General features: G+C 44.6%; 1 non-coding gene across 1 annotated transcript; it reads left to right on the forward strand.

The window, feature by feature from the left end:
• The first annotated feature begins 5,928 nt into the window (after window positions 1-5,928).
• TRNAN-GUU lies at window positions 5,929-6,002 on the forward strand. Its single transcript has one exon. It is a non-coding gene; the product is annotated as a tRNA-Asn (tRNA).
• Window positions 6,003-12,651: the final 6,649 nt, after the last annotated feature.

Here is a 12,651-nt window from a genome sequence, read left to right on the forward strand (position 1 = left end):
TGGCTATAAATCATAAAAGACAAGGTAACAAAGTTATGAATCCACCAAAGAGCGGCTGTAGCCTGGCTTTGAGGAGTGACCACGGTGCATGTACAGGACAGAAAGGATAACTGCTCCCGTATTGGCCTTTTCTACTGGCCACACAGAACCTTCGTCGTTCAGTTTACTGCGGTATAAAAGCAGCGGCTTTCAAACATGTTGCATCATTTCACAGCAAGAAATAGTCTGTGTATTATGTCTCAGCGCATACACATATAAAACCATATAAGTAACTGAAGTAAAAGTTCAATAAACTGCCATGTGTTGCTTATTTTCCGTATGTGCCAGGCATGTACTCTCCTTTCTACTTTTTTAAGTAAAATTTTTTCTTTTTTATTCATACATGGATAAATACCCCTATAACAAAATCTATAAATTACAGATAAAATTGAAGATACATATATCATCCATTCAACTACATAAGCAGATAGAGATAATATTTGTATTTTCTACTCAAATAAACGTTCATCAGAACTCATTAATGGTCTATGACCGCAGTTTGAAAAAACAGAATTTACAATAAATCCTTCCACAGTAGGAGAAAGCTCTTAGGAAAGTTCATGGATTCTTCCTCTTCCAAAGGCACACCTGCTCCCTTGTGTGCATTCTCTCAGCACATCAATGCACATGACATATGCAGAGTTCATGTATGCTTACTGTTCTAAGTGTTTTGACATTTTTCTCTTTGATTCATTTGTATTTTTAGCTCCTTTTCCAACCTTTTTAACCACTTGTAATCTTTGCTTTTTAGTGACTATTAAGAGGCAGGCAACTAACCCTCCTATACTGTTGGTGGGAATGCAAGCTGGTGCAACCACTCTGGAAAACAGCACGGAGGTTCCTCAAAAAGTTGAAAATAGAGCTACCCTACAACCCAGCAATCGCACTACTGGGTATTTACCCTAAAGATACAAATGTAGTGATCCAAAGGGGCACGTGCACCCGAATGTTTATAGCAGCAATGTCCACAATAGCCAAACTATGGAAAGAACCTAGATGTCCATCAACAGATGAATGGATAAAGAAGATGAGGTGTATGTATGTATGTACACACACACACACACACACACACACACACACACACACACAATGGAATACTATGCAGCCGTCAAAAGAAATGAAATCTTGCCATTTGCCACAATGTGGATGGAACTAGAGGGTATTGTGCTTAGCGAAATAAGTCAATCAGAGAAAGACAATTATCATAAGATCTCCCTGATACGAGGAAGTGGAGATGCAACGTCGGGGTTGTGGGGGATAGGAAAAGAATAAATGAAACAAGATGGGATCATCTCACAAAACAAACTGAGGGTTGCCGGGGGCAGGGGGTTAGGGAGAGGGTGGTGGGGTTATGGACTTTGGGGAAGGTATGTGCTATGGTGAGTGCTGTGAAGTGTGTAAACCTGGCGATTCACAGACCTGTACCCCTGGGGCTGATAATACATTGCATGTTAATAAAAAAATTTAAAAATTTTACAAAAAGAGGCAGGCAACTGTCTATTATAAGTTAGCATCCTGTAGTATATTAGCAAACTTAATAAAAACATTTCAAAATTTTTAGAGATATATTCCTTCTCATAATAATTTTTTGGTAAAAATTAAAAAGCCAAAGCTAGATAAACTATGTTTAGGAATTAATGTTCATCTTTTTTGGAAATGATTTAGATATTCAATGAATATCCACTATTTAGTTTAACAGTACAAACGGTCTCATTCATATTTATTTAAATTATTTGTTTTTAACAATTTATACTTGGATGCGACATTAAACAGTTAATCACCCTTCTTTCTTTCTTTTTTTTTTTTTTTAAGTAGGGTCCACGCCCAGCTTGGAGCCCAACGTAGGGCTTGAACTCACCACCCTGAGCTCAAGACCTGAGCTGAGATCAAGAGTCAGCAGCTTAACTGACTGAGCCACCCAGGGGCCCGAACTAATCATTTTATTTCTTTCATTCACAAATTTTGTAACACAGAGAGAACACAAGTTTATCTGATTAGTAAACCCAAGTAGAAGAAGTTGTTTATCTGCATTATATTTAATGCGGATAACTGAAGATGCTCTTGTTTTTATTAAATCAACAAACTTGAATTGGCTTTTATTTACCAAAGATTATCCTAAATTACATGAACTTGAAAACATTTGGGTTAGCCTTTATTCTATTTCTGAGAACTTTAGGAATACTTAATTTATAAACACTTAATTTTCCCTAAGCCAATTAAGCAGAACTGTTTGGTTTTTTTTTTTAAGATTTTATTTATTTATTTATTTGAGGGAGAATGAGTGAGAGAGAGCATGAGAGAGGAGAAGGTCAGAGGGAGAAGCAGACTCCCCAAGGAGCTGGGAGCCCGATGCGGGACTCGATCCTGGAAGTCCAGGATCATGACCTGAGCTGAAGGCAGCTGCTCAACCAACTGAGCCACCCAGGCGCCCAAGCAGAACTGTTTTAAAATTAATTTTGGCGATACCATCCTAAGGTAGCAACATACCATATCTGTAACATACATATATGCACACAAACACAGAGATCTTATAGTTTTGTTTTAATTTTAGCTATGTCTCAGGGGAAAGCTCAAGAGAATAGATGGATCCAAATTATGTTTCTAGCAGATGGACTAATTTAAGGTTTCCTGCTCTGATGACCAAAGTCTTTTATTAAAATTTTATTATTATTATTTGTATTCCGTGTAAGGAAAGTTTCAGAGATGTTTTGGACTTACTTTGTCCTTTGTATACTATTCAAAGAATGCATTCCATTGTCTCAGAGAGGTTTGGAATCCTCTTTTTTAAGGGTGCTCGCAAAGGTTTCCTGGAACGGTCACTGCAATTTTAAATGATCCAACAGTTCTTGTAAAACACTGGGCATCACAAGTTTTGCAAGCCTTTGAAACAAAAGAGTACTCCTCAATAGTGAAAACCCTGCAGTGGCATAATGAGCCTCTCTCTCTCTGGGCAGCCACCCACCCGATCCCCAAGAAAGACAACGACCCCAACCGAAAGCGGAGAGGTTGGTACGTTTAAGAGGACTCAGTACAAGTGAAAGGCTCTTCATATACTGTCCCTGAGCACAGAAGTCTCCTATGGGTACTGCAGCAGCTTCCAGGAGCCACTGGCCCTGCTGTGAAGTCACTTCAGGTCCTGCTTCTGACAGCAGGCATGCAACCTAAAGGCGTCAGGAGGCAATGGTTAATAAGACTGTTTATTTGGGATCAAAGAACTGCAATTCGGCACACATACTTGAATAACAACCTAAAGAGTTGCTTAGCGAGAACTCCCCCCGCCTTTTAAAAACTTTTCCAGGTAGAGTCCAAGTGGCACGGAGTACAGAGTCCAATAGAAGGCTTGAACTCAAGACTTTGAGATCCCAGATCTGACTCTTAACCCACCAAGCCGCCAGAGTGACCCTAGCAGACTTTCCACTGGGGTTGATGGCAGAAAGCTAATCTTGACTATGATTGATTGCTAGGGTTATCACTAAGCAAAGTCTCTTCCTGTGGCAAGTTACATATTTTCGGGCTCAGTCCTTGTAATATTTGGGGTTTGGCTCAACTCAAAAATTCCTGATTCTACCCAGTGGAGACGTGCATAAAAGCCCATCTCCTTAATGGCTTCCTGGCTCCATTTTATTTTATTTATTCTATTATTATTATTATTATTATTAAGATTTTATCTATTCATTTGACAGAAGGAGAGAGAGAGATCACAAGTAGACAGAGAGGCCGGCAGAGAGAGAGGGGGAAGCAGGCTCCCCGCCAAGCAGAGAGCCTGATGCGGGGCTCGATTCCAGGATTCCAGGACGCTGAGATCACAACCCCAGCCAAAGGCAGAGGCTTAACCCGCTGCGCCACCAAGGCGCCCCCCTGGCTTCATTTTAAAACCCCTTCACGCAAGAGGCCCCATTTCATTCGATCTTTCAGATTCTTTCTTTCTTTCTTTTAATTTATTTGACAGACAGATCACAAGTAGGCAGAGAGGCAGGCAGAGAGAGACAGGAGGAGGCAGGCTCCCCGCTGAGCAGAGAGCCCGATGTGGGACTCGATCCCAGGACCCTGAGATCATGACCTGAGCCGAAGGCAGAGGCTTTAACCACTGAGCCACCCAGGCGCCCCTCAGATTCTTTTTTGACAACTGGAAAGGAACTCTAAATTTTTGGACTAATATAAATTTTCCCTAATTTGATCGAGATACCAGTTACTTTAAGCAAAATTCACTGGGCTGTGCGCTTCAGATTTGTGCACTCTATGTTCAGTCATTTACTGTTCGAAGAAAAAAATGTTAAGATTTCATTTTATTCGTTGGATTTTATTTAAAGTATCAGCTAAAGTGCGAAGTCTCATTTCATTTCGTCCCTATTTTGGTCTAAAAAGGCCCTACTGATGTTTGAAATACCTCAACCAGAAAAATGGCTGTAGCCTCACCAATGATTTTTAGAAAGATATCAATACAAGGTGACTCCTCCCTCACCTCCTTCCAGACGTGGGGCAGTCCAGCATTTCGAGATGCCTCTAAGTCCAGCGCGCACCGTGCGGTTTCCCCTTTTCTCAGCGCAGAGCGCGGGGGTCTCGGGAAACCGTGCTCTCGAGCCGCTGGTAAGTGGCGCAACTCTGCAGAATTTTAACACTCGCCACAACCTGACCAGACTCTGCTTTGAGGCGATTGCAGCCGAGTGCAACGCAGAGTACTGAGCACTGTACGATGACCGAGAGCCGTGGGCCGGCTGGCAACCGCTGTGTTCTAAGTCGTTCTAATAGCCTCGATGGTATTTTGCGGCTCCCCGTCCCCCTTTTTTAAACAGAGCTACAGGTCTACGCGGTTTTCCTTCTTTCGGGTTCTCTTTTTCCTTCCGTCCTCATCCGCCTAGGATAAAAGCAGCATTCTCCTCTCTCCAGGATCGGGTCCTCACCGCTGCCCAGGCCGCCTAGGAAGTCTCACTGCCCCCGGACACGTGCCTCCGCGGCTTCTCGGCGCCCCCGGCGCTCCCCTTTCTCTTGGTGCCTTCCCGCGGCAGGCGCCCACGCCCGCCCCCACGGAAAGCCAGCGGCGCGCGTGGGGCGGGGCTGGGCTCGCGCGGCCGAAGCGTGCCGACGGCCCGCCGTACGTAGGCCCTTTCTGGGGCGTCCGCTGGGGATGCCGCACCATGAACTGTTAGAAGTTTGAGGAGTTTGGAAAAAAATAAATTTCCATTTGAAAAGTTTTTCAGGATTTCCATTCACGAAGGGCCTAAGAGCTAAAGACGACAGTGGAATCTGACAAGTTCCAGGAGAGCGTCCTGGTGCGTCTGTGACCCCCAATCTCGGCGTGGGGACGTTAGAGCGACCATCACCACGACCGCTGCCCGCGCAGAGCTTCCCTGCTTGGCACGGGAAACCGAAGAAGGCAGCGGAAGCACCCCCACCCCCCGCCCCGAAGGCATCCCCGAATGTGGACAGATGCTCTCCTTCTGACCGCTTGTATTCTTCCCACCCCCTCCAGCCCGCACAGCGGTCCTGGTGCAGGTCCCCCGCACCCCTGAGGACAGGTGGCGACGAAGGGCGGTCTGGTGAAGGCGGAGAAACGGCAAGTGCCATCAGGCGAGCCCACCGACTTGCACCGTCCCGCGGAGCCCACTCGCCTCAGACCACGAGGACCCTAGCGTTTAAGGCGGGTGGGGAGCAAAGGGGGAGAGGCCGTTGGGGTGCCCTTTTGTCTTCAGAATCGCCCGGCGCCGAGGTTTCGCGTGATGAGCACGCGGCACCTGCTCCGATCTTAGTCTCGGGTTTTCCAAGGCTTTGGAACGTCTATTGTCCAGTGCGCGGCACGTCGCGAGGTAAGGAGCTACTGACTACCTAAGAAGGCGGCGAGGTAAGGAGCTACTGACTACCTAAGAAGGCGGGGGAGGACGGGGAGCTTGTGTCTCTGTGGCGCAATCGGTTAGCGCGTTCGGCTGTTAACCGAAAGGTTGGTGGTTCGAGCCCACCCAGGGACGGCGTGCCTAAGTTTTAACTTGAGTTCCGCCGTCTTTCCTGCTGTTTATCACCTGCACATTTCCTCACATAAAATCTATGTTACTGGATTCCGGGTCCTATCTAATTTACATCAGCTCTTAAATAAGACCCACCGGCCTCATCTACCCAACCTGATTCTCTTAGAGTATGGGCTGGCCTATCATTTGGCATGCGTATAACTGCAGTATTCCATGAGAGTTTTGTTGTTGTTGTTGTTGTTGTTGTTGTTGTTTTCTGCTATGTCCATGAAAATTAGCTCAGACATCTCAGTGGAGCCAATAGAATCCTGCCCTTGACCGGCTCCTCCTGCACACCTGGACCGTTAGTGCTGTTGGCTCAGTTCTGTTGAATCTCATGGGCAGAAAGTGAGCTCTTTGCCTTTTACATACTAAGTGGGGTGATTGGAAAACTCTTCTTTTTCTCTCTCTTCCTCTCATTGAGCATCATTATTTTCCCCTATCCGCGGGCATCAGTGTGTGATTGTGGTTTAATTTTATGAAGTGAATTCCTGGGACTAATCTCTGATGAGTGGTAGTTGCCAGGGATCTCTGTTCCCTGTTAGGTCGTAAATGACAACTAAAATAGCCTGTGAGACTCTTAAGATTGTCTGTTGTCCTGAGGATTCTGGTTGGTATTTTCTGGTATGTACTTGGGGAATGCTATTGTTTGCTTGGTTCACATATATATTTCTGTATATTGAGGGTATGTGGGTGGTGCTGTGGATATTCTTGGGTGTTCTCTTGACTCCCTGCAAAAGTTTAACAGAATGATTTGTTGTTTTCAGTGTTCCGACATTTCGAAATCCTATGCCTTGGTGTCGTGCACTGCACAGTTTCTCAGACCTTCTCAAGCTTCATTCCTTGTCACACACTGATTTGGGGGGGGGGCACGGTGCTTGTTTTTTTATCACAGCAACCACCAAAATCCAGTTTCATGTACAAGTATCACTGGAGAGAATGTAGCATAATCTAATGTTCGTGAATTTTACTGTATGTAAATTACATCTCTATAAATCTGACTTAAAAAAAAAAAAAAAGACTGACAATCCCAAATGCTGAGAGGATGAGGAGCACTGGAGACTCTTAATTCTGGAAATGGTAAAATTCCAAAACTGTTGGGAAAAAAATTTGGCAGTGTCAGCTAAGGGTCGTGCCTTCATGGTTATATACTGTGGCCCAGAAATTCTACTTTTAGCTACATACCGTAGTCCCGTGCTCTCCAATATTAGAGGTCAAGCCACATGCAGCTACTGAACACGTGAAATGTTGTTAATATCGCATGTCGCAATGACAATATTTTGATATAGTAGGTCTAGTATGATATTAAATAGATGTTCACCTCTTTCATTTTACTTTTTAAAAGGTATCTACTTAGAAAATTTAGAACTATATGTGACTGCCGTTATATTTTTATTGAAACGGGCTGTCTTAGAGAAATGTATATGTCCACTAAAAGACGTAGAAAAGAATGTTCATATCAATTCAAAATATCCTAAACTAGAACCAACTCAAACGTCCAAGAGCCCAATAAGTATACTGAGATATAATTCATACAAGGAATATGAAAACAAGCACTACATGGAAAACATGGATAAATATCACAGACATAATGGTGAGTGAAGAACTCAGACCATGCCTGTCTCCCCCCGCAAAAAAAAAAAAAAATATATATATATATATATATGCTTTATGATTTAATTTATGTGAAAGCAAAGACAAATATATATATATATATATATATATATATATATATATTTACACACACACATACATACTGATAAAATGGGTGGGTGTGTGGGGCTTTGGGATGGAGATGACTCCGTGAGTTCTTGGGTGGGAAAAGTCATGAGGAAGATTTCTGTGCTCTGCTAATGTTCTGAACTTTAGTTGGTACTACATCAGTGCTTATTCAGGTTGGCTTATATTGGTAAAGGCTTTTTAATGGTCCACGTTTTGTACTTTATATTTAATAGGCCTTGGTTGGAAAAAGTTCAAAGCCACTGGGCTATGCTAAAGTGAAGTTGATACTTCTGGTTTGGTTGAGGCAAGAAGGCAAAGTAAATTTAAAGTATCTATTGTGATATTTTTGCTGTCCTCAGATTGTTGGCTTTCCTGTGCTATCTGCTATCTAATTACCTCTGTGTTGCTCACAACCATTACCTTAAGTTGATATTCAACTGTTAAAGGTGTATCAAAGTGATACCCAAGTGGGCATCATCAAATCTGCTCTTTTCAGAATAATTACGGCTCAACAGGGATGGTTATGAGCTTAAGAAATCCTGATGGAGAAAGTAGTTCAGTTAGGCTGAATTAAGAGGTGCCAAAGCAAGGGCCGGGCAGGTATTACGCAAAGAAAGCTGGGGAGGCAGAGTCACCACATTCATCCCACAACTAAACTTTGAAGAACTTCTGGGAGCATTTACAAATAGCTAAAAATATTGACCTGACGAGTGAGGCAGCTTCACCAGAATTAACTGTTTAGACTAGCTGTTTGCTGGCTTTCAGCTGATCCGTTTACCAAGGAAAGGAAAAACAAAACCAAAATATTCTCAAGTCTTCTGTAGGGTTTTTTCTTTCTCCTCCCTTTTCTGTCTCTTTTCTAAATCCTGTTTTTCTCTTTGTTTAAGGACAACATTCTTATAGCTGTTCCATTTCTGTAAGTCGACAATGAGTGGGATAACTCTTTCATAATCTCTTTACTACTGATATAGAAATACAATTTTCATATGAACCTCTGTATACACATCACAGCTAGCTTTGAAATATGTTGAGGGGTGGAAATTCTTCTGTGGAAATGTAGCCCTTGGACCATCCGAAGTTAAGTGACCATCTAGTCGTTAAATAAAGCCAATTCCCAGTTAGTGTTTGGTCAATACACCCATTGTCCTTTTCTCTGGGTCACTCTCCATTCTGGTCCTTTGTGTCCCACCCTCAGTTTCTGGTGGATCTGGGAGACCTGTTGTGTTTTCGCTTTGCTCTGGGATGTTCTTTCACTCTGGGACAGACTTGGGGAATGAAGAGTATTGGCATCCATCCAGAGTCAAAGTCCCTGAGGTGCCAGAGCTTTGCTGGGCTTGGCCTTCTGGCTCCCATGGAAGGTCAAAACCTCGCCATCACCATTTAAGTCCTACCCCAGAACTTTGTCTTTACTCTTTCATGACCAGGAAGGCCATTGCTTCTGTGACTTCCATTCTTGTTCCGCAGTCCTCTTTGTGCTATAGAGAAGTTAGCTTTGCACAATTCAGTTAAAAATGCTGCTCTTGAGAATCAAACGCAGTGTCCTAGGAGTGGGACAAAAGTTCTACCAGAGACCCACAATGGCTGACATGACTGTCTTACTCCTGCCTCACCTAATCCGCACAGAGATGGCATGGCTCTATGTGACCTCCTGCCAACCAGAGCCTGGAGTCATGCTTTCGTCCCAGGGACTTTCAAAAACAAGGAAACTTCTGCAGTGTACAACAGTGGGCCAACACAGTGCTTCAGCAACATCAGTCAGATCTGGGGGGAAAGGCCTGAAGCCACCACCTGGGTAGAGCCCCATGACTAGGCAAGGGACGGAGACCCCACCTGTGAGAGGGCAGGACTGGCTGAGGCTCCCATTTGTTCCCTCGGGGAAGCCGTGTGGATCTGATGAGGACGCAGAGGCAGCAGAAGAGATGGCCCCTGGGGTTGAACTGACATTCAGCAGTAGTTTGTAGCTGAAGAAAGCAATTCCGGATTGTTCTTGGGGGTGCCTGGATGGCACAGTGGGTTAAGCATCAGATTCTTGGTTTTGGCTCGGGTCGGGTCGTAATCCCAGGGTCCTGAACTGTTGGGCCTGCACTCAACATGGGGTCTGCTCAAGACTCTCCTTCCCTCTTCCTCTCTTCCTCTGCCCCCCCGCCCCAGCTTGCTCCTCTGTGTGTTCCCTCTCTCTCTCTCTCTCTCAAACAAATCTTTAAAAAAAAAAAAAAAAAAAGAATTGTTATTAAAAGCGAGGTGTCTGGGGTGCCTGGGTGGCTCAGTGGGTTAAGCCTCTGCCTTTGGCTCAGGTCATGATCTCAGGGTCTTGGGATCGAGCCCCGCATGGGGTTCTCTGCTCAGCAGGGAGCCTGCCCCCCCCCACCGCACCCCACCCCCGTCTCTCTGCCTCTCTGCCTACTTGTGATCTCTCTCTGTCAAATAAATAAATAAAATCTTAAAAAAAAAAAAAAAGCAAGGTGTCATTAATCTGTTTACTGCTACAGAGCAATTAGGCAGACGATGAGTTAGTCAGCTTCACCAGATGTGGCATGCTGGTTATTATCTAACCTGTACTATCCTATACTGTAGCCAGGGCTATGTGTAGCTATTTAAACTTAATTATGAGGTATAAAAAACAAATTTGAAAATTCAGTTTCTCAGCACTAGCTACATTTCAAGCACTCACTTGCCATAGGTGTCCGGTGGCCTCCGCATTTGAAACTGCACATCTGGCTCATTCATCTGGCACGTCAGTACACATGAGATTTGTTTATTTGAAGGTCTAGACTTGTCCTTCAGCATTAGCTTCATTTTAGTCCACGCAGTACATCCCTAGGACCAGCAGCTCCTGTGTCTGTACTGATCTCTCCGCTTTCCCTGAGCTTTACTGGAGAGGAGGACTTTCCTGCTTTCCCTGGGCTGGTGAAGAGGAACCCATTCCGGGCCCTGGCTCCTGCAGGGCAGTGGTGAGCCGGGCATGACCAGGGTTTTTCTTGCCTTGATCACTCAAGCCCAACATTGCTCTAGGTTCCTCTAAAGGCTGCCCCTGCCCACACCTCAAGGGAATGCTTGTGGAGGCTCCTGGGCTCTGCTTATTACTTCTGTTATTAACTGTAACAACTCGATTTTTTCCTTTTATGTAGTTTTAGAGTTACATCCTGTTTGTGGTAGTTCCTACTGGTATTTCAGTTGTGATGCTGATACACAATTAATTTAAAAAAAATAAATCAAAAGTATGGGAACTATTAGCTCATCAGTGATAAAGGTACATGGATGTGGTCAAATATGGAAGTGCTCTGTTCCTAATGAACTTGGAGAAGCATGATTCTGTCTCATTTTTATGGGCTGGCCTCCCTTACCCTTGTCCCTCCCAGGAGCACTCCCTTTTGCCCTAAGTCAGGGCACCTGACTTGCTCACCTTGCTCACCTGTCTGTCTCCTCTGGGCTTTGAACACAAAAGGCACTGTCAACTGTTTTTTTTTTTGTTTTTGTCTTTGCTTTTTTCTGGCCTCCCTGGGGATGTTCCCTGTTCAGACCATTAAGAAGAATCAAGATTTCAGAAGTGCTTCTGGCTGGGAGATGTGATTACATCATCCCTGAAGCCATGGAGTCTGTTTCTGGGGAAGACTAAATCTTTTTCTGTGCTCTTTCTCCTCTACGTCATCAATTAGTTCTCAGTGTTTTGTAGGCTTTACTTTGAATCTTCTCTCTCTTTTTTTTTTTTTTTTCTCAGATGAGGGATGCTGAGTAAGAAGGAGGGGAGGGAAATCTTGGTGAAGTCTTCCCCGGGAGCACTGGCACGATGGCCAAGCATAGGGCCTCTGGGGGCAGACGGCCTGGCTCTGAGTGCTGGCTCTCACCATCAGTGGGCTGGGGCCCTTGGCAAGTTAGCCAGCCCTCCAGTGCCCGAGTGTCCTCATCTGCAACGAGGGTGGTCAGAACCTGCACTGTCTCGGGGTTGTATGTGGGCTGGATACACAAGGAACCGTGTGCCCGTCACACAGTGAAGCTCTGAGAAAGCTGTTAGTACAATGGAAATTAAGGCTTTGCTTTCCACTTCTAACTGTGCCACACCGCCAGCTTTCAACATTTCTCTCAGAAGAAATGAGGGGTGTTAAATAGTTCGGTTGGCATATTAGTGCCCAGCACCAGAAAAACTGGTTACTTGATGATTTTGAAAGCCATCTAACTGAGTGGAGAGAGTGCAGCAGGGACCTGGATCCAGCGTCCTCAAATCCTTGGACCTTGGACAGGCATGATGATTGTTCAGCTCATGGTGGACAGTCTTTTGCATATGCTTCTAGCAAGAGCTTTTAGTATCTGGTCATACTTAATCCAGGTATTATAAGAAAACTTCAAGTATGCACTAGTGACCACCCCCCACTTCTTTTAAGGAAAAAAAAAAAAGAAAATATAATTTATCTGGAAGTTGTAGATGTCATCTTTCAGTGATGATGGTGTATTTGCAGTAAACCAGCATTCACCTTGAAAAGAAATAATGTCTGCATTGAAGGAATTCTGTTTGAAATCGTCGGGAGAACTATCCATTCAGCTCGAGAGAGAAGAGGAAGAGAAGAGAAAAGTGAAGAGAAGCTCAGTGGAATAAAACTAGTTTTCTGCCCTTTTCCCCCTCAGGAACAAGACATTGAGGAACTGGAGAGATGGCAGCTAGCAAGAGTCAGAGAAATCAGCAACGCATTAAGAAGTTTCATAGAGGGGCGCCTGGGTGGCTCAGTGGGTTAAGCCGCTGCCTTCAGCTCAGGTCATGATCTCAGGGTCCTGGGATCGAGTCCCGCATTGGGCTCTCTGCTCGGTGGGGAGCCTGCTTCCCTTCCTCTCTCTCTGCCTGCCTCTCTGCCTACTTGTGATCTCTCTCTGTCAAATAAATAAATAAAATCTTAAAAAA

The sequence above is a fragment of the Lontra canadensis genome, unplaced genomic scaffold (assembly GCF_010015895.1).
Source record: "Lontra canadensis isolate GAN:19392208 unplaced genomic scaffold, GSC_riverotter_1.0 scaffold894, whole genome shotgun sequence".
Taxonomy (NCBI): Eukaryota; Metazoa; Chordata; class Mammalia; order Carnivora; family Mustelidae; genus Lontra; species Lontra canadensis.